Below are 22,871 nucleotides of genomic sequence, written 5' to 3' on the forward strand. Positions count from 1 at the left end.
GACACCGTACTCTCAGCACTGTTTCTCGTGTTGTTTGCTAATACTGTGTGATTCTGTATCTCGATGACGTGAGGAAGTCTTAATACACATCTTATCTTCATTTGCCAATGCCTTACCCTCTCACATGTCTCTTCTCGCTCCATCTGCGGAGAACTTCCTCATTCATTACGTCATGCAACTCAATTTTCAGGGTACTTCTGCACCATCACATGTCGTATACTTCGATTCTCCTCCTTTCCAGTTTTGCAGAATTCTGTGATTCACTTCTGTCTAGAGCTTTTCACCAAAAGTACTTTCTCAAAATACAAATAAAACAGTTTTATGCGATAGACACTTTTCTTATCCCAATACGCGTTTCGATGGTTCACAACATCATAATCAGGTAGAGAACTGTTTATTTACATAGCTGCAGTTGCGTCTGTATAGGGGCGGTAGAGTCGTAAGAAGTCTGCATACTGCTGCCTGTTGTATGTCCTCTTCATTGCACTATATGCCTTTGGTCTGCTATTGTGAAAAGACGTTTGTACCCTTCACCAAACTCAGCTACGTAAACAAACAGTTTTTCACTTGAAGATGATAGTATGAACATCGTAACGAGTAGAGGCCAAATGAACAAGTGACTGACGTAGAAAACCGTTTTATTTGTATGTATCAAGAGTCGCAGCCCTCATAATACAGTCCTTTATGGACGTAATAATCTTATTTTGAAAAATTTATTTCTCAAGCTAAAGCCAATATTAGATGCTAGCAGGCTTCGCTTTTTCTGCCGTTTTTTGCCATCGTCAGAATATCCTCCTCTCCCCACCCCTTCCCCCCAATCTCAGATTCCTTAAGGAATCGAACTTCCATGCACAAAACAGCTTCAATCGTTTGATTACTTTACGAATCAGTCGATGTTTTGAATGGTTGACGTTATGTAAAGCTTTTATGATTTACGACACAAAACTTTAATCTTGTTGGTTTAACGGGTTTCGTATTATTCGCTCACAGACAAAAGAACAAGTCAAAAGCAATACTTGTGGAAATAGCTTACTGCTCTCATTATAAAACATTGCACGAGTGCAGTCTGTGTAATTTGAGCTCCAGTTTAAGAGTAGCCACTTTTTCACGTATATCAATGTTTATGATGTCATTTCTCTCGAATAATATGTCTTACAAATATAATTTTGCGGGCATTTTCAATGTTACTATGCCGTTTGAAATGGGTTTGTGAATGCAAAGACAAAATAAAACTTTGATGCCCAGTGCTGACTATTAACTGCATGAACGAGGAATTGTGGCAAGCGAATATCTTCTTCCTCTACAGTATGTTGTGCACTGTGTTGACGAAACAAATTTGTCGAAAATGTTTGAAATTATGTGCAAAAGCTTGTGGGAAAGTGCTAAGCTCTCTCAGTACCATCAGCTGGATGAATATCGTGTGGATAATAAGCGCAGCATTTTAACGCTGTGTCAAGACATACACACAGTTTCTGACTGTAATGCTTGACTTACTGTGTTAAACATATAACGTAGGACTGCACCCCTTAATGAGCAGATTATGACACAATTTTAAATTTTTAAATTCGGTTAATGATTATATGAAGTACTTAAAAATCATATATTTTGTTTCCTCTAGAAGCCTTTAGATATTGAACAAGAAACTGAGTCCGAATTTTCCCAGCCGGTTGATAATATAGATGCATTATTTGGCTTCGTCAACTACGTAGTTTTAAATTTTGATGTTTACTTTGTCATTAACCTCAGTTCGGCTGTTTCTTAACAGACAATGAACTGCTAGTAAATACGTGGCTACATTGGTTTATACTGAGGTGAATAAAATCATGAGACACCTCTCAATTTTGAGCCAGAGTTCCGTCTGTCTGGCGTATTGCAGCAACTCGACGTGACATGGACTCAACACGTCGTTTTAAGTCCCCTGCGGAAATACTGGGCCATGCTGGGTCTGTAGCCGTCCGTAATTGCGAAAGTGTTGCCGGTGCAGCATTTTGCGCATGAGGTGGCCTCTCGATTGTGTCCCATAAATGTTTGGTGGGATTTCGAGATGTCCAAAATATTCGCGAACAACTGTAGGCCGGTGACATGGCGCGTTGGTATCCATAAAAGTTCCATCGTTGCTTGGGAACATGAAGTCCATGAATAAAAAAATGGCTCTGAGCACTATGGGACTCAACTGCTGAGGTCATTAGTCCCCTAGAACTCAGAACTAGTTAAACCTATCTAACCTAAGGACATCACAAACATCCATGCCCGATGCAGGATTCGAACCTGCGACCGTAGCGGTCTTGCGGTTCCAGACTGCAGCGCCTTTAACCGCACGGCCACTTCGGCCGGCCAAGTCCATGAATAGCTGCGAACGGTAATCAAGTAAACAAACATAGACATTTCTAGTCAATGAACGATTTAGTTGGATCAGAGGACCCGGTCCATTTCAAGTAAACACAGTCCATGCCATTATGGAGTCACCAGCAGCTTGCACAGTGCCTTGTTGAAGATTTGGATCCATGGCTTCATGGGGTTCTGCGCCATACTCGAGCCATACCATCAGCTCTTACCAACTGAAATCGGCACTCGTCTGAACAGGCCACGGTTTTCCAGTCGTCTAGTGACCAATCGATATGATTATGAGCGCAGGAGAGGCGTTTCAGGCGATGTCGTGCTGTTAGCAAAGGCGCTCATGCCGGCCGTCAGCTGCCATAGCCCATTTCGCCGCACTGTCCTAACAGATGCGTTCGTCGCACGTCCCACATTGATTTCTGCAGTTATTGAAAGCCACCTTGCATATCTGTTGGCACTCTCAACTCTGAAAACGCCGCTGCTCTCGGTCGTTAAGTGAAGGCCGTCGCTATTGCGCTGCCCGTGGTGTGAGCTAATGTCTGAAATTTGGTATTCTCGACACACTCTTGACACTGCGGACTTCGGACTATTGGATTCCATTCTGATTTCCGAAATGGAACGTCCTATGCGTCAGTTCTAACTACCATTCCGCGTTCTCAGTCTGTTAATTTCCGTAGTGCGGCAGTAATCACTAGAATACAAATAACAGCTCTGCCAACGCACTACCTTTTTATACTGTATCTAGCGCTACTATCGCCATCTGCATATGACAATATCGCTCTCCAGTGATTGCCCTCACCTCAGTGTAACATACTACTGATATGAGCGACGCGAACAGTCGCTGCTCAGTCAGCCGGGATTGTTTCGTTGTATCATCCTCTCAGAGACCGGTGGTGGAAATTTATTCACAGAGTGAACCTTCCCGGGAGCATGCAGGGAGCTCGTATTCAAGCCGGCGGCCTCCTCCTTGCTCTCCTACAGAAGGGAACTGTGAGAAGGGTGGGGAGAATACTTTTGGCGGCGGACGTCTCTGTGGGTGTAATAAGCAGAGCCGCTATCAGCGGGTGACATCGGGAGGCTGCATTAGCATGGCGGCCGCAGATGACCCGCGAGATAGGCGCGCCGTCCCCGGGGCACTGCACTCGACCCAGCGCAGCGCACACAGACTTTTGCGACACCGCGCCGCCTCGAGGGCGTGCCGCGAGTCTTCTTTTGTCAAGCAGCGACTCGCAGGCGTACTGCTACTGTGCACAAGTGGCGGCTAGACCTGTCCTCCTGTGTCTTATAGAGAGTACCCCCAGGATCACTAGATACGAATGCGTGCTGAAGAGTAATGCCCCGTAATTTTTAGACTGTATTTGCACAGAAGCGCCAATGGAACTGATATAGGCCTACGTTCTCAAATACAGAGGTATGTAAACAGGCAGAATACTGCGCTGTGGTTGGGAACGCCTAGATAAGACAACAAGTGTCTGGCGCAATTGTTAGATCGCTTACTGCTGCTACAATGGAATGTTATCAATATTTAAATGAGTTTGAATTTGGTGTTATTGTGGGTGCACGAGCGATGGGACACAACATCTCCGAGGTAGCGATGAAGTGGGGATTTTCCCGTACGACCATTTCACGATAATACCATGAATATCAGAAATCCGATAAAACATCAAATCTCCGACATCGCTGCGGCTGGAGAAAGATCCTGCAACAATAGGACCAACGACGACTGAAGACAATCATTCATCGTGACAGAAGTGCAAGCCTTACGCAGATTGCTGCAGATGTCAGTTCTGAGTCATCTACAAGTGTCAGCGAGCGAACCATTCAAAGAAACATCATCGATATGGGCTTTCGGAGCCGAAGGCCCATTTGTGTACCCTTGATGACTGCACGACACAAAGCTTTACTCCTCGCCTGGTCCCGTCAACACCGACATTGGACTGTTGATGACTGGAAGCATGTTGTCTGGTCGGACGAGTATTGTTTCAAATTGTATCGAGCGGATAGATGTGTACGGTTATGGAGACAGCCTCATGAATCCATGGACCCTGCATGTCAGAAGGAGACTGTTCAAGCTAGTGGAGGCTCTGTAATAGTGTGCTGCGTGTGCAGTTGGAGTGATATGGGACCCCTGATGCGTCTAGATACGACACTGAGACGTGCGTAAGCATCCTGTCTGATCTGCATCCATTCATGTCCATTGCTCATTCCAACGGACTTGGGCAATTACAGCAGGACACTGCGACACCCCACACGTCAATAATTGCTACAGATGGCTCCAGGAACACTATTCTGAGTTTAAACACTTCCGCTGGTCACGAGACTCCCCATAGATGAACATAATTGAGCTTATCTGGGAAGTCTTGCAACTTCCTTGCAACGTGCTGTTCAGAAGAGGTCTCCACCTCCACGTACTCTTAGGGATTTATGGACACCGGAATCTGCGGCGGCTGGCTTCGTCGAACAAGCAAGAGGGTAAGGGCCTTGCTTGTGCTGTAAATTGTGGCCGGAATGGAGGGTTCTGTGCTGTTGTCTTCATTTTCTTGGCCGGCCGTTGCTACTCCTACTGAGTCTGTCCTCGAATGTGTTTAATTTCAGCTTGCTTAGTACGCAATGTTCTAGTCAGAGCTGTATGTGATGTGATGATTAATATTTACTAGGGCCTAGAGTGGTGATACATTGTGTCAGTACATTGCTGCTGTCAGTGTTTAACCGTCATAGAAAGTAGTTCGCCTGGTCCTTGTCTTAGTGCCGCCTTGTTATTGTATTTATATCACACGACGCAGTTAAGCTGGCCAGTTGCTATAGATACACTTGGATAATCTCTTCCCTGGATATATTTTGCCGTGAATTGCAATAACATTACTGTAACGTTTCTATCTGAAGTAATAGTGTGTCTTAGGGACACGTGTCTAATTTATGAGTAGTCTCATAAATTCTTACGAGTTACTAAGAGGCCAGTTGTTATTGTGTGTTTAAATAGTTTGAAACCGATTTTATTAATGAAAGTACAAGAATTCCTTTACTGACAGTATGTGGATATTGTAATTAATTCAGATTTAATCACAAATTTGAGTGTGTTTATTTGCTGTAAGTTGCTTTGTGTTTTGCGTCAGTGTGTGTCTGTCTGTGTGTGTGTGTGTGTGTGTGTGTGTGTGTGCGGGAGGGGAGGGGGCGAACTCGATATACCGTTAGCCTGCACTCTAGTTACTTGCATTTGATTTAGTTTTATTGGGACTTCTGCTGTTTGTCTTGGTAGCGGGTGCGGGGTCCTGGGTTGCGTTCTGCTTGTACTGTTGTGTGTTTCCGCCCTCTTTGCCCGCGCGTGCCGGCTGGCCTTGTATCTAGTTCTCTCGCATCTTAATGAATAATTGGCCTTACGCACATAAGACAATAGATTTGTACTGCTTAGCTGATGTTCATTAATAGGTTGACTACTTCTATAGATCATGTGCTGTAATGAATTATTGTGTTTCTAATTACTTAAGGCAGATGCCAGTCTGTTGTAGATACCGACTAGTCCTGGAAATTTTCGTGCTTAATCGTGACCGCTGCTGCTCCCGTTTGGGGGTCCATGCCGACCGAGCCTGTATTGGAAACAGCTGAGTGAGCGGGCGTCCGCTTCTGGGCGTAGTTCGTTGAATCCCACGAGGTTGCCTGGTCATATGAAATTTTATATTTTATATCCTACATTGTAGGGTGCCTGCCATTTAAGTAACGTGGTTGTGTGCCATGGTATCTGATTTGTTGTTGCCTGTATTCTGAATTACTTTGGTAATACGAATCACCGCCGTAACGAAAGACTACATTTTCTCCTTCAATTTAGTAATTTATTCTTCAGGTTGATCATAGTTTTTGAGTAAACAATTTTTAACTAATTTCACTAAATGTGTAATAGGTAATAAGTGCCGCGGTATATGAATGTTTAAACTTTGAAGTAACTTACTCTCATCTAAATGGTAATTTGAAAGCTGTGTGGTAATTTTATCGTTATTTGTCTTATTTAAATGTGCCAAATAAATGTTCAGTGCAACTGTCGATGGTGATTGCCCGATGTGTCACTTGGTCCAGTCCTACCACCCCACGGACTATTGTGCTGAACTTGTGACGTTGTGTAAAAGGTTGAATTTCGTGCTGTGCTGACACATCAGTATCTTTTAATTACGAAACAGGAATTACTGCACCACATAATCATACGCTGCCATTCGATAGCAGTATCCCTTCCATATGATGCTTTCCGGTAAGGAACACGGATTTGTGGGAATGAAAATAAATAATGAAACGATCGCTGGCTACAATCCGTCTGGGCGCTGATAACCTCATCGTTAAGAGCCCTCAGTCACGCGCACACACACACACACACACACACACACACACACACACAAACCGTCAAAGGGTCAGTGTCCTACCAGCATCACGGTACAAAGATCTTCCACGCTACAGAGCAAAGATGTATTCGCAGTACATGTTTCGAGCAGCTGTTAGAGTAGACCAAGCGACAGTTTCTACTGATCCACGGTCCTAGCTCGATGATCGCCTGCCCACTGCAGTCTAATTAACTCTGCCCTTAAGTATACACGGGAATATGCAATGGTCGTCTGCTGCGGAACCCATTATTCAGCAACCGGCTCTAAATGATGTGCTCTGGGACACTTGCGTCTGTACCAGCACTGCACTGTCGTCAGATCTGCCACAGATCGAGACTTATCCTCCTTAATGTAGCGCACAAGCTTCCATCGCCCATGTTCTGGCGATGATGCATGGACACGTCAAACGCCTTATCGCCCTCTTATGGCCACGTGTTCCTTCTACCATTTTCCGTAGATTCTTACGACAACAGCATGCGAACAGTTACCTTGCTTCGCTATTTCCGAGATACACGTTCCCAGCCGCTGGGTGACAACAGACGCCCTCCGCCAAATTTTTTGAGAAAATTTTTGAAGGTGTGGGGAAAGTATAAAAAAATTGTTCAAATGTGTGTGAAATCTTATGGGACTTAACTGCTAAGGTCATCAGTCCCTAAGCTTACACACTACTTAACCTAAATTATCCTACGGACAAACACACACATCCATACCCGAGGGAATACTCGAACCTCCGGCGGGACCAGCCGCACAGTCCGTGACTGCAGCGCCTTAGACCGCTATGCTAATCCCGCGCGGCTGGGGAACGTAGATTCTGGTGGCTAATATGCTAAATTTTAGACAAGAGTGTTATAGTAAACAAGAGCACATATGAAACTTCCTGGCAGATTAAAACTGTGTGCCGGACCGAGACTCGATCTCGGGACCTTTGCCTTTTGCGGGCAAGTGCTCTACCAACTGAGCTACCCAAGCAAGACTCACGCCCCGTCCTCACAGCTTTACTTCTGCCAGTATCTCGTCTCCTACCATCCAAACTTTACAGAAGCTCTCCTGCGAATCCTGCAGAACTAGCACTCCTGAAAGAAAGGATATTGCGGAGACATGGCTTAGCCACAGCCTGGGGGATGTTTCCAGAATGCAGAGTGAAAATCTCGCGAGTCGTGCTTGGATAGCTCAGTTGGTAGAGCACTTGCCCGCGAAAGGCTAAGGTCCCGAGTTCGAGTCTCGGTCCGGCACATAGTTTTAATCTGCCAGGAAGTTTCATATCAGCGCACACTCCGCTGCAGAGTGAAAATCTCATTCTGAGAGCACATTTGCCTTTTTATCCGCTGCTGATAGAAATTCTTCTAGGGAATAGAAAGAGTAGACTAAGAGGAATTTCAGTGAATATCTTGCAACTGAAACGTAGGCGCTGATAGCATTGCCTGCAAAAGTGATCATTTTCAGTGACATATGTTTTAGATGGGCTCAACATTGCTCACAATATTTGTCCCAAGTGTTGCAGTGCTACCAGAGTCGTGATTGGCCGAGACAGCAGCGCCTGTGTCACTGAACTGTCGCTCCCGCGAGGTGACCGGTGAGCGCGAGAACCTCCTGCTTTGGATGGGCGATGGAAGACGGCCATTGCCTCCTGCGTACCTGCGCGCCGTGCCCGTCCGTGCGTGAGCGCGCGGCGCCGCCTCGGGTCAAGGCGCCAACGCTGCACGCAGGTGCTGATCACGGGACTCGCTCGCACGGAGACGCGGGGCGCGGGCGCAAAGTATACGGCAGCTTCCCTAAAGCCGGCGTAATTACCGGCATTACGCGCTCGTCGAGAGTCTTACAAGTGAATTCCCTGCATGGCAAGAAACAATACATCACCGCTCCCTGACAGCACCTTGTTTGGCGGTTCTATAATTCACTGTCATTGGTCCCGCGTTCGTGATGTTTTCTAGAAACAAGTTTGTACTGCAGGTTCTCTGTGTAATGTGCCTTCATCTCACGGAGTTTCATAAAGTGCTGTCAGACAGAAACAGCTCCACCTTTCATGTGCACACATCATTACTGAGTACCGCGGTAGCTCTCCAGAGGGTAGACAGTGATTCATCATACTTACATCATTGGATATTCACTAACATAAGGTTCGCTCAGTGTTGTTCTCTCTGTACCACCCTCCGTATTCCGAGAAAGGAAAAAAGAGAAAAAAATGATGTCTAGAGCCTGTCGGTGACTAGGTCATTAGATTTGATTGGTTCATTTGGGGGAGGAGACCAAACAGTGAGGTCATCGGTCCCATTGCATTAGCGAATGATGGGGAGGGAAGTCGGCCGTGCCCTTTCAAAGGAACCATGCCGGCATTCACCTGAAGCGATTTAAAGAAATCACGGAAACCTTAAATCAGGATGGCCGGATGCGGGTTTGAGCCGTCGTCCTCGCGAATATGAATCCATTGTGCTAACCACTTAGCCACCTCGCTCGGTAGGTCATTAGAAATTAAGCAGAAACCTGGATCGGGGTAAAAACCGTTGGTGACCTTACTCGATAGGACCACCCTGGAATTTGTCTTGAACGATTTAGGAGAACAACGAAAAACTTAAACGTGATGCCCAGACGGTGGTTTTACCCACCATCTTCCCCTTTATACTCGGGGTAACCTTCAGTGTCTTTCTCCGGAACTGAAGTGAATTCTGAAAGTGCTGTTGCTGACTGTTTCCTATAAAAAGACGTGATTCAGCGACAGAGAAGTTTATACCAATATGTTGTGGATCTAAGATACAAATTATATGCAAGCAATGCCTGAGATTTTATCCAAAAAGTGTGGAAGAAAATGGTTCAAATGGCTCTGAGCCCTATGGGACATAACATCTGAGGCCATCAGCCCCCTAGAACCTAGAACTACTTAAACCTAACTAACCTAAGGACAACACACACATCCATGCCTGAGGCAGGATTCGAACCTGCGACCGTAGCAGTCGCGCTGTTCCAGAGTGAAGCACCTAGAACCGCTCGGCCACAACAGCCGGCTAGTGTCGAAGATCCCGACGAAGATATGTTTGCTTCACGCCCGGATAATTAACTAATAATAATAATAATAATAATAATAATAATAATAAAAAGAAACAGCTTGAATTTTCTCTTTCATGGTTTTGGAAACGTGTGAGCAAAACAAACACGAATAATGCAATGAAAACGGATAACGTGTCATGTACATGTACTGTATATTTACAGATCTTCGAGTACAAAATAGATGCTGTAAATTTATGCAGTTCCTTCATCTTGTTGCGAAAGGACTAGCACCTTGGATTTGACGATTCATCGTTTAAATCTCCGCCACAGTTCAGTGTAATATAACTGGTGGCTGGTTTCGAATGTGGCCGTTCGTTTTAACACAAAATCTGCGCTAAATGTACTTATCAAAGCTAAATTCCTCTGACACCCTCGCGTAACGTCTACGCAACACATAATCATACAACACACATGAAATGATCTCGTTACATGCCTGGTACATTTAACAGTTGCTGTGTAGTGTTATCTGTTGAATGTTTCGCGAGTGTAATAAGATCAATCAATATCTATTGTGCGACTGTGTTACATGGAGGTTACCTAAGAGCGTCAGTGGAATTTTGCTTCGATAAGCACTTTCAGTTCGTTCTGGTTTGAAAATGGGTGGTTACGTTCGACACTAGTCACTACTATAAATTAAAATCAATATGACAGCGATTTAAATAAATAATTTCGAAATAAGTGACATGTCTAAGATATCTGTAAACGAGTGAAGAAACAGCTTAACACTTCCTCGAAAGTGAAGAACAATATGTAGCAATTCCTATTAGCTTCCATTTATCTGAAACTATATATTTCTCGGGAATAATAACTGTTTCTTAATTTGGCTGTGCTGTTCTTCATGAAATTTGAAACCAATAAGAAAAGATGAAGCAACGATACATACTGCAATTGGTTTCTTTTCATCTTACCATACCTGATCGTCAGAGGAAACGTGCTAAGAAAACTCGTAAGAAGAATACCCATTTCGTGAATAGGTTGGCTCTCAGTGAAATGTATTGTATCAAAACTCAAGGAGAATACCACTTTCTCTGTCGCAAATGCGATGCTATCAAGAGACTCAAAACAGTATGTAACTTCATCGGCAGTGATTACATTAAATGCTTAGCTAGAAGCACAGTTTCCTCAAATGGCAAAATGGAGTGAGGCGCTACTACTTGTTTGAGTGCAGTATTCCTACGTAATTCCCTGAGAAGGAACCCTCTATTTACATAATGTCACTTCCTGCTCGTTAGAAGAAGTTTGCCTCGTTGTGCTACTGACGGCTTCACAAAGCACTTGCACTTCGCAGAACCGTGCGAACTACGAATAAAGAGGTGGGATTTCTGCCTACAGCAGAAGCCTGAGAGCTAACTCCGCTGTTGTGTCACAAGATGTACAAGTTTGACACTGCAGTGAGAACTAAATCTGAATAAAAGTCTAAGCCAGGACAAAAACATAGTGGTCAGAAGAGCGAAGATGCTTGCAAGGTGAAAGAGTGAAAGACATTAGGGAAGGCTCATACAAGAAGGAGTGAAGCTGGTCCTATTTAAGGTACTAGTCAGATGACAGAAATGGAAAAAGGAAGATAAGAAGGCGTGTGAAATAAAGTGAATAACAGCCTTCTCCCATTTCAACATATACATTGAGGATGCAATAAAACATATTATGGTCAGAAGCAGTCTGAAAAGATTTTAAGAGTGATGCAGGGTAGAATATCCGGAAGATAATTGTCAAGAAAAAAATTCGATACGTTGCGCAATTATTTAGCGTTATTAGCAGGTCTTTGCGAGCAGAAATTCAAGCAGCCCGGCAGAGATGGTGTCGCCAAACGTATACTTCGTTTGGCTCCCTAAAATCGAGTAAGAAAACGATAAAAAAAAAATTGACCTGGAACTTTAGTTAAGATCGAAACAGAGCCAAAGGCTGAGCAGTCTCGTGCGATATAACAACTGACACAAAATACTTCCGGCAGGCGGTTTGAATTGCCGCGCGCTGTGATCTGATTGGCTAACTTCATTGCTAAACTACTCGGAAACGGAGGAATATGTCGAATTACGTTCTAAGCAATTTTTTCTCAGCACAACCTACCATGCAACATCGTTACAAGTTTATTAGACTGTTTCTGAGGACCCTGTGCATATTTGTTTACCGAAAATGGAGTGAATATAAAAATTCTTAGATTTGCAAACTGTAATGTATTGTTTGTCGGACCACCAAACTGATACAGAAGGCATGAACAAGCGCTTTCAAATGGTTCAAATGGCTCTGAGCACTATGGGACTCAACTGCTGAGGTCATTAGTCCCCTAGAACTTAGAACTAGTTAAACCTAACTAACCTAAGGAGATCACAAACATCCATGCCCGAGGCAGGATTCGAACCTGCGACCGTAGCAGTCTTGCGGTTCCAGACTGCAGCGCCTTTAACCGCACGGCCACTTCGGCCGGCAAGCGCTTTCAGAAAGACGTAATCTTAATATAATTGCAAGGTGTACATACCAAAGGCTGGGACGTTTTTAATTTCTGACCTGAGCATGTCTCTTCTACACTTTTACTACTGCCTTCTGGCAATGTAACTTCACGGATTTTAAATTTTCATCCTGATGAAGACATCCTTAGAGATGCCGAAACCTAGGTAAATGTATTAAACAATTATTTGCAACCAGTTGGCTGTGTTATTTCTCCCTTGAGAAGACCAAAGGCTTTAGATGTAATGTATGTGGTCGAACAGCAGCAAAATTCCGTCTGGATAGAGAGAATCTGAAGCTAGTCACCAGTTTTAAGCACATGGGTAGTCGAATAACCGAGAATTATTACATGCGATTAAAAGTACAGTTGCTCAAGCTGAAGAAGCATTCAACAAGCAGAAAAAGGAACTGATATCGAAAAATCTTACGTTAAATACTAGAAACGAGTATGCAAAAACTTTTGTTTGGTGGAAGGCCCTATATCGATCGGAGACATGTGGAGGAGCCCAGAAAACGGAGAAGACTACAAACTTTTGGCAGAGGATTATCGAAGAACGGAGGAAGCGTTTGGCTTGGACGCCTGTATCGATGTGGCGCATTCATTGTCCATTTAATACAGGGAAAAATGACCGGCAGAGCAACAGCAAAACCAAGACTTCAACAGATCAAGCAGATGAAACGAGATCTGAAACTGACAACACGCACTAAACTGAAGTGACGTAGAAGAAAAACATGAAAAACGAGAACCGCTGTCCATCAGTCTACTGTTGCAGAACAAAACGAAGATGACTAAACTTTGCTTTTAGTTTAAAACTGGATGCCGAATCGGGACTCTTAAGCCGAAATTGGTTTTTGCGAAAAGTATTCATACAGAAAGAGCTACTTTTTGTTTCCTTTTTATTTATATTTTTATAGGAACCCAGAATCTTTCCTTCCACAGGAAAAGTTCTTAGCGACAGAGCTACGAGTCCGACGCACCCAGGTACACTTTATTCTGCCAGAAGCTCTGTTCTACCTTCCAAACTTCACACAAGCTACCATGCATTCTCTACTAGGCCAGCGTTTCTGGAAGCTTGTATTAACAGCACACGATCCGCTACAGCAGGGCTTCCCAAACTTTTCAGCAGTTGGACCCCTTCTTCAGTCGAAAATCCATGGCGGACCCCTAGTCAGCCAAGAGCACAGTATCTTTAAATTTCAGAGCGAAACCCATTGGAACTGAAAGCTTCTTAATGCAAGTTCCATGTTCCCAACGATCCCCCCCCCCCCCCCCCCCCCCCCGAAGTATCAATAGTCTTTGGTTTAGAGATGAATGAGAACAACTTGAAGGTCAAAAATCGACTTATGAAATAGGTAGTGCACTGACAAAGCAAGTTTAACATTTAAAGATGCCTGGGGCCGCATACGTACCAGCGACCGCTGTGATCGGTCGACAAAGCTCGCTCCGCGCATGCGTAAAAGGTTTCAGCGCATCTACCGCCGTCAGTCGGCGCACAAACGACCCCCGTATTGTTGCGAATTAATCAAAGAAGCCGCATTCTCCGGCACTAAACTGTATATGCGTTCTCACTTAGGAACCGCAAAGGCTGCTTGGGAATACGACCTGAAGTCAATGTATACATGTTTTTCACACGTAAAAAAGTGATGAATTTGATTTTCACATTTTTATTCAATAATTTTACTCATTATTTCACACGATTTGGTGAAGGGTGGCCGCGGACCCCCTAGAAAGAGCCGTCGGACCCCTATGGGGTCCGCGGACCACACGTTGCGAAGCCATGCGCTACAGAATGTGAAAGATGAGTTCTCCAGTGAAAGACTGTCCACTCGTTTCTTCCTTTCCGACTGAACGGGAAAAATCTCCTCTCCTTCGTGATCTCCGAGTGTGCAGATTCAGTGTACCGAGGAGTGGCGGTACGCGGCGAGCAAGCAGTGGCGGAGGAATGCCTGCCGATGGCGCAACGGCCTTGCAGCGGAATGCTCGCCAGCACCGCGCATTCCTGGCACCTGCTGCCCCCAGAATTCATTAAAACAACTCCAGAAGTTGGCCGCACGCGGCTGCATTCCGGATGAGTGAACTGCCGGCCGACCGGCGCCCATTGTCATGAAGTCAGCTATCCCCACCTGCTAGCGTGGCTCGTATTGTTCGAGAGACTTCTCTCGCCTACCGCTGTCTCGAAACTAAGTTTATGGCCTGGTCGCTCTGCACTGGTATCGGAACCGATTGATACCTGTTGACGCGCCTAGCGCCGGTAGTTCTATGCTCCGCATAGCAACACACAGGCCTAGGATTCACCGATGATGATGATTGGTTTGTGGGGCGCTCAAGTGCGCCGTTATCAGCGCCCGTACAAATCCCCAACCTTTGTTCAGTCCAATCTCGCCACTTTCATGAATGATGATGAAATGATGAGGACAACACAAACAACCAGTCATCTAGAGGCAGGTGGAAATCCCTGATCCCACAGGGAATCGAACCCGGGACCCCATGCTCGGGAAGCGAGAACGAGACCACGAGCTGCGGACAGGTTTCACCGAGAACCGAGGATTCCCCTCTATGACATGCACCAAAGTTTATTGAAAATATTTAACCCCCTGTATTGTAGACGGCAGTTTCATATACCCAAAATACCCCTATTTTATGCCTCTCAGATTCCACATTAGGTTCTGTTGCCTTATTAGGAACCTCAGTAAACTTCAGAAAGCCGCGCGGGATTAGCCGAGCGGTGTATGGCGCTGCAGTTATGGACTGTGCGGCTGGTCCCGGCGGAGGTTCGAGTCCTCCCTCGGGCATGAGTGTGTGTGTGTGTTTGTCCTTAGGCTAATTTAGGTTAAATAGTGTGTAAGCTTAGGGGCTGATGACCTTAACAGTCAAGTCCCATAAGATTTCACACACATTAAATTGAAACTTCAGAAAAATATTTCAGTATTTGTTTGTAACCATTATGGTGAATGAAAATGGCTGTCAAGCTGTATGTCCAAAGCTGATGTCACTAAATGAAAATATCATGCGGCAAACACGGTTTCCTGTGTCATTATCCTGGTCTCTCAAGGTACGTGGGAGAACCTCTATGGAGTATGGAAGGTAGGAGAGAGAGATAATGGCGGAAACAAAGTTGTGAATGTGGTTCGTGAGTCGCTAACACAACTGCCCGCGAAAAGTAAGGTTCTGAGTTAGAATTCCAGCCCAACACGGAGTTTTAACCTGCCAGGAAGACTGGAATACGACTATAGTTTCACCATTTAAACTATTTCTATTAAAATGTAAAACATCATTTTTTTCGGAAACCACTTAATCACCTAGTTCGCATACAAGCATAAAAATTAAAACATGATGAGTAGCGTAATTTCAGGTGTCAATGACATCACCATCAGTTCATGCTCTTATTAGTCGCAGGTTGGGCAAAAATTAAGCATGTCATGCAATAACTTGCATTTGTATAAGAGTTATGTTAAATAAGACATTTAGTGGCGAACAAACAAAAAAAAAAAAAAAAAAAAAAAAGGCTGGTTCTACACAATGATGCTCGTATGAGACGTACGTTCAAATGGCTCTGAGCACTATGGGACTTAACATCTATAGTCATCAGTCCCCTAGAACTTAGAACTACTTAAACCTAACTAACCTAAGGACATCACACAACACCCAGTCATCACGAGGCAGAGAAAATCCCTGACCCTGAGACGTAGGTTGAATAAAGCTAGACGTACTAGTAAAAACCATTTATGCAATTACCTGCACTTGTACAAGAGACAAGTTCAGCGAAAAAAAATTTTTTTTGTTTCACCGAACTTGCCTCAAAGACACGTGCAAGTTATTGCATGATATGGTTGCTACTTACCTATCCAGTTTTTCTTCAACGAGAGTCTAAAACGATCATGATCTCAGTATGGCTGCACTGACATCTAAAATTAGTCTAATCATATTTTAATTTTTATATATTGCGATATAGGCAGTTAAAAATTTTTTGGAAAAAAAAGCATTTTATGTTTTCACAAATTACATAAAAACTCTTTCTCCTTCCCTTAAAATATCAGGCATTAATAAACTTTTTCTGCATTTTAAATGTAAATTTTGCTATTCCTTTGCACTATGTAATTGACATCTGTCCATATTATGTTGTCTGACTACAAAGAAATGTTAGTGACACTTAAGAAATGCTTTTCAACGCCTATATTTACCAGACATTTTTACTTATGTATGTATATGGAACCTGTCCCATATATATATATATATATATATATATATATGATGTTCGCTAGAAGCTGTAAAGTATATATATATATACTTTACGGCACTGCATCAGCTTCTAGCAAACATCCAAGTTGTTACTCACATTTTAGTTGCTTAGTTGCCATCCACACGTACGGTGGAACATTTGTTAGGGTGTTGTCAGTTGTTGAGTATTACTAACTAGCGACCGATATAGGGTACTGTGATGACACGCTTTTCTCGAGAAATTTGGTGACAGAGGGCACTGGTTCTCATGCATATTCACGTACTTCACGAACGCTGCATTTCCTCTTACAGTTTTCACGGAACTCTCCGAAATGGTCATCTGCGCGTTCCAGAACCACCGGCCATGGCCGCGAGCTCTCCGCTTTCTAATCCTGGAATTGGTAAAGACCAAGCGGAGGCCTGCACTTTATTGGGGCGTACACCACGCACCGACGCTGCCAGGGCTGTAGCCTTGAACATCGGCCATACTTAACTGTTGGCGGTCGTAGTTTGTCATTCGCCACAGTAAATTTTCCTCCATTAAGACAATGTTAGTCGCCGCATGGGACGCTGAGTACCTATTTTAGTCGAATGTCGACTTCGAATCCATCTGCACTGACGTCACTCGAAATGGACGCACAATCTTTCTGAACATGCTAAAATAACAGGATATTGAAAAAGACAACTGTATACATAAAATTGTGTGTGCGTGTGTTTACAGTAGTCTGAATCACTGATACCGAAGTGAAGGCCTGAATCACTGACAGTCAATTGAAATATTATTTCTACCATTTATGTCGTTGTCTTTTATGAAACTTATCTGTACGTCAATGTATCTATTCTCTTAATGTGAAAAATGCCGAGTTTCATCTCGGTTCGGCGTTCACGATAAACTGCTCATACCCTTGGAACTGGCTGCATAGCTGCGTAAGTCTGTTGAAAACGTGTGGAGGAACACAAGGGCACGTAACATTCAATAAGGCGATCCCTCGTAAAACACTGTACGATTCGGACAAACCTTTGGGTGTGACACAGCTTGACTTTCACAAAATTTAAAAATTATTGGAATATCTGTACTACCGTCTAGCTTCATTAATAGATGAGAACGTGACAAACTGGTCATCGAACTTTAAGGTATTAACCCGATATGACAAATAGAAAGACAATGAACATTCGTTAGGGTTTACATAATCTCCTTGTCAGAAATACGCCGACTGCTGTGGCCGAGCGGTTCTAGGCGCTTGAGTCGGGAACCGCGCTATTGCTACGGTCGCAGGCTCGAATCCTGCCTTTGGCAATGATGTGTGTGATGTCCTTAGGGTAGTTAGGTTTAAGTAGTTCTAAGTCTAGGGGACTAATGACCTCAGATGTTAAGTCCCATAGTGCTTTGAGCCATTGGTACCATTTTGTCAGAGACACACCGACGTCAATGAATATTCTGTACAGGATGAGAAACTGATAACATTTCTAGAGCGAACTTTTGTCCAGAAATGCATAGTTTTGACACTGTCGCATTTTGAAAATATTGTCGTCCAATCTTCTGCGGATTCTGTTTCGCGTTGTACTTTATCAGTTCGCCAGCTATTATTGTTAACTAGACGCACAGGCTATGACAGCAGGAATGGTTCTACGTTGAGCAGGACGGTAATCTTATAACTTATCAAGACGGACACCGTGCCCGGAAAGATGCTGAGATGCTATTTATTAAGGCGTAGTTCGTGCGCTCATTTCACCCATGGCCAATGGGTTCCATAACTCATTAGGAAACCAAATACAGTTCGAATAGGTTCTGACGTAATGTTCTCAAACTTCGACTCCCCACTGTCCACACTATGAACTTATTGATAGGGGCTAGTTCTTGAAATGTGACCATTTGCCACATCACTGACAGTGCTTCTTTAAGAAGTGCTTGTAAAATTAAATACTGCATGTATCACAATTAACAGCGGAAACTTAAGTGGATGAGAGAGTATTACAACAACAGAAGCAATAATGATCGTGTAACGTTATTCGGCCGACAATCCGGTTGCGAATAACTGGGAATGTGCGGTTACAAGTCCCCACTAGCTTCAATATGAATTATTGTCACTCTTTTCCTTCGTCCTATCGCAGTCCACTGCTGGATATGGGCCTCTTCCATATGTTTCCACTGTCTTCGATTTTGAGCCACCTGATACCATCGTGTTCCAGCCACCAGCTTCACGTCATCAAGCCTTCACTTCCGGGATCTTCCAAAGCCTCTCTAGCGGTCCTACGGTCTCTAGTGAAAAATTCTGGAGATCTACTTGCTGTAATCTTGTCGAGCTACCGGTTCTCTTATGGACGTCTCTTACATTTCTTCTCCTTCTAAAGTCCTGTGATCGAAATCTCCTCCAGAGGCTGACTGCTAGCATACTTCGTATCTTGGCTCAGTGAGCGCGCTTTTGTTTACGAGCACTTGCCTCAGTCACAGCAGAGTTTCTAGGCCATTAGCTTATGACTGCAAGTGCGAATATATATATATATATATATATATATATATATATATATATATATATATATATATTTTTTCATTGTTGCCCTTATGGACAGTGTTTGAACTCGAAAATCACATGATGACACAATTTTCACTTCTTTCCTTTCTTCCTCTTCTCTTCCCAAAATCTCTTCATCCTTTGGCTGTGCTCCTGTTTCCTTTGCTCTGTCCATAATGTTCCTGTCTTCTTTCTCTCCTTTACAATAAATTTTGCACTCCTAACTTTGTTTCTGAAGTATTTCCTGTCTCCTATCATTTGCCTGTTGATCCCTATCTGCCTTAAGTCTTCGTCTATTTCATGATACCAATTTGTTTTCTTGCTTGAACTGTTTACTACATCAAAAATTTTCTTTGTAAGTCGGTTGTTGTCCATTCTCTGTATGTGCCCATAGAAAGTTAATCTGCGTTTTCTGATCGCGTCTGTTAGTCTGTCAGTGTGCTGGTACAGCTCTTTGGTAGGTCGCTTCATCCATATGCCATCTCTGTGAATTGGTCCAAATATTTTTCTGAGAATTTTGCGTTCTATTTTTTCTGTGTCTATGATGCCTGATGCTCCAATTGTGGTTGTTTCTGACGCGTACAATGCTTCTGGTAGTACAACTGTTTTGTAGTGCCTAAGTTTGGCCTGCCTCGATATGCTTTTCTTATTATAATGTGACCATGTGAGTTTGTATGCCTTCTGGAGTTTCTTCGTTCGTTCCATGTTAGCCGCCTTGTTTGATCCTCCCATTTGTATGTACTCCCCTAAATACTTAAATTTTTCGACTCTTTCTACGGATCCATATACAGTATGCATGGTGCGTACATTGTTGGTCTGTCGTTCCATATATTGTGTCTTCTCGTAAGATACCTGCAGACCTGTTTTGGCAGCTATTTCATGCAAGCATTCCAGTGCTTCCTTTGCCTCCTGTGTATTATTGCTGAGTATGGCTATATCATCTGCAAATGCCAGACATTTTATGATTGTTTTGGTTTCACGTGTTCTTCCCAGCTGTATTCCTTTAACTTGTTCCTCCCACTGATATATATATATATTAGCATTCAAGTTATGTGGGACATGCTTGTTGGTCGGGACAAATCATAGTTTCTAGAACGCGGCCTAACTTAGTCCTGTTCTGTGAAGAATTTCTGCACTTTGATTGTTTTCCCTAGTTTAATTTTGAGGACGAGGTAGATGTATTCACCAGCATCTTCTATACACTGGTTTCCGACCGTAAATGATTGGTTGTCTCAGATTAATATTTTTGTATTATTGATGTCAATTTCGAAGTCATTCTTTTCAGATGCAAGTTTCAGTTCTATCATATTCTTCAGTTCTACCAGATCTTTACTTATAAGCACAACATCATCAGCAAAGTGCGGATATTTTACTTATCAGCCACTGATTTTTATTCCTCCGTTGCTCTAGTCCAGTTAGTGTAAATATACAGAATGCAACGGGTATAAGCGCAGGTATCTTTATATATGGTATCAATATATGCACACAACAGTGTTAGCAGCTTTTCTCTGTGTCGAACAATCTGCCCACAAACAGGTCACAAACATTACGACCTAATGTTTTCTGCACAGACGTACTACTCGACTAACTGGACTACGTCTGCCAGTATAGACCAACCCTCTTGCTTCCACGGGTCCACACTTCAACACCTGACCTTCTTCCCAGGAGAAAATAAACATTAATGACTTGCTCTTGCTACAAATACCTCGAGATATTAACCAACCTAAAAACATATGACATGTAATGGCTATAATTATTAGCCTGCAACAGACGTAAACAGTGACGTAATGTTGTTGAGTACACCGTCATCAGCCACCAACAGCTATACCTGCACTTATACCCATTGCGCTCTGTATCTGAAATGTAAACTTTTCGATTAACTACTCATCTAACTGGACTCATATTCCACCTATGGCTGGGGAGTGTGTTAAATGCATGACAGGGCACCACATATTTTGCTGCTAATGTATAATCACATCTAACATACCAATACGACAGAATGATGCATAGGTCGAGCAAGGCTTGTGGCTTGGCCTCCAACACCACCTGACCTTAACCATTGTGTGGCGTCACCTCAAACGTTGAGTGTACAGCACACCCGCTGATAAGGCTGAAGAACTGTTGCATTGAATTGTACAGTATTCTCAAGATTTACGATAAGAGCCGGAGGTATCAGGAAGCATGCGTAACTCATCGGAATATTGCATCCAAATGCGACGACACAATGTTGAACGCGTTCTTTAACAGTTCTGAACGTACAGTAAATTGTGACATGTAACTTGCTGAAGAAGTACTGTACTCCTTATTGATGTAGGCAATGGGTGAAATTTGATGAGGAATTATCAAAAATTTTAAATTTCAAACACATTTTTTACTAAATATAACAATACCTCAAAACAATGATTTCGCAGATGGCTCGTTTCAGGACACGTGTCTTTGAAAAGTTTTTCTTGAATGTCGTATTCTTTCATCCGTGTCAGTTTCCGCAATTAATTACGATACACCTTGTATACTGATTTCTGCTGAACAAATACTAGTGCGGAAAAAGATGTGTCTAAACCACAGCTCTGAGGAAAAGAAGTTATACTGTTAGACAGACGCCGTGTGATATTACGCAGTATGATATCAGCGATAGAATCAATACTGTTGTTCCAACGACACGGTAAATACAACATACTAAAATTAACATACAGAAGGTGTTTCCTGCCGAAACAACTTATTACCGCATGTCTGGAGTTTAATATTTATGCCATTACGTAGGGGCTTACGACTTCGAAGATGCGGAAAAAAAAACGAAAACACAATCCTTTCTCTTAGCTCCCAAAAAGCAATTTCCTGGTATTTTATTAGTGTGCCGGAGAGAACACAGTTCCTTTCTTGTAGGTCCTGTTTATGAATACATATCAATAGGTGGTCTTCTTTTTCTTTTCTGAATGGCGGCGTGGGGAGGGTGGACGAGTGAACGACGATGCTGATCCGGCCCGGCAAAGGAGCGTGTGAGCTGGCGCCAGGGGCTGGCGGCGAGCCAGGGATATAGATTTCAGGGGGTGGCTGTCTTGTGAGGGGGCCCTCCCCTCTTCCGTTTGCTCTGCATAAAACGCATCTTTAAGGCTCCCACGGTCGCTACGTTACTCGGTTTTCGCTGCATCCGCTTTTTCTGACCTTTACTCTACCTTCCCATATCCTTCTCTTTCGCCCTTTCATTCCTCTCTCTCTCTCTCTCTCTCTCTCCATCTCTCCATTTCTTTCTCCCTGTTGGCCCTCTCTCTCATCTCCTTCACACACGCGCACCATACACTCGTAAACGCGCAGGGCCCGGGCACATTAGTTCTCGAGATACCGAGCACATATTAAAACTTAATAGAGCACTACCGTATAGACATAATCGATTCTAGTTTCAGAAAACACTGTCTACTGTTCATTTCTTGTGCACAATACATGTGCATGTGGCCGTACGAATAAATGTGGAGTATTCACCACGCAAAGCAGTGTCACTCCTGTTAATGTGTAATTTCTGTAATTACGCAGCTATTCTTCCGCAGAAAGGGTGTTTTCTGCTCATAGTTAGTAGATAATTGGTTACGTAGAAAAATACCTAAAGTTAGATAAAAGCGCTACAATGAAATCGAAACCATTACGGACAGAAGTCAACGAGGGATGTGGGTGGAGTAAGAAAGTGACCATAGCTTAGTTAAAGGAAGCCATAACTGATTCACATAAATTGAAGAGAAAGCCATAAGGGGAATTCCAATGGAGGTATGATCTGGCTCTTGCCAAACAGTAATCGATTCTGCTGTTCACTAACTTCCTCCAATCCGCAGTTTCATCTGTGAACGATTTTGGCTTTCCGGTGTCCCTGAGACAGTATCAAGAACAAGAAGTCGAGACACATTCGGTCCGTGGGGGAAATATTAACAATACCAGAGGCGACAGAAACGTTTATACGAAGCA

The 22,871-nt window shown here is 43.5% G+C and overlaps 1 protein-coding gene across 1 annotated transcript in view; it reads right to left on the reverse strand.

The window, feature by feature from the left end:
• The window catches only part of LOC124622864 (mucin-3A), a 368,592-nt gene that overhangs the window by 293,853 nt on the left and 51,868 nt on the right, over window positions 1–22,871 (reverse strand). The window lies entirely within an intron of this gene.

The sequence above is a fragment of the Schistocerca americana genome, chromosome 7 (assembly GCF_021461395.2).
Source record: "Schistocerca americana isolate TAMUIC-IGC-003095 chromosome 7, iqSchAmer2.1, whole genome shotgun sequence".
NCBI classification, from domain to species: Eukaryota; Metazoa; Arthropoda; class Insecta; order Orthoptera; family Acrididae; genus Schistocerca; species Schistocerca americana.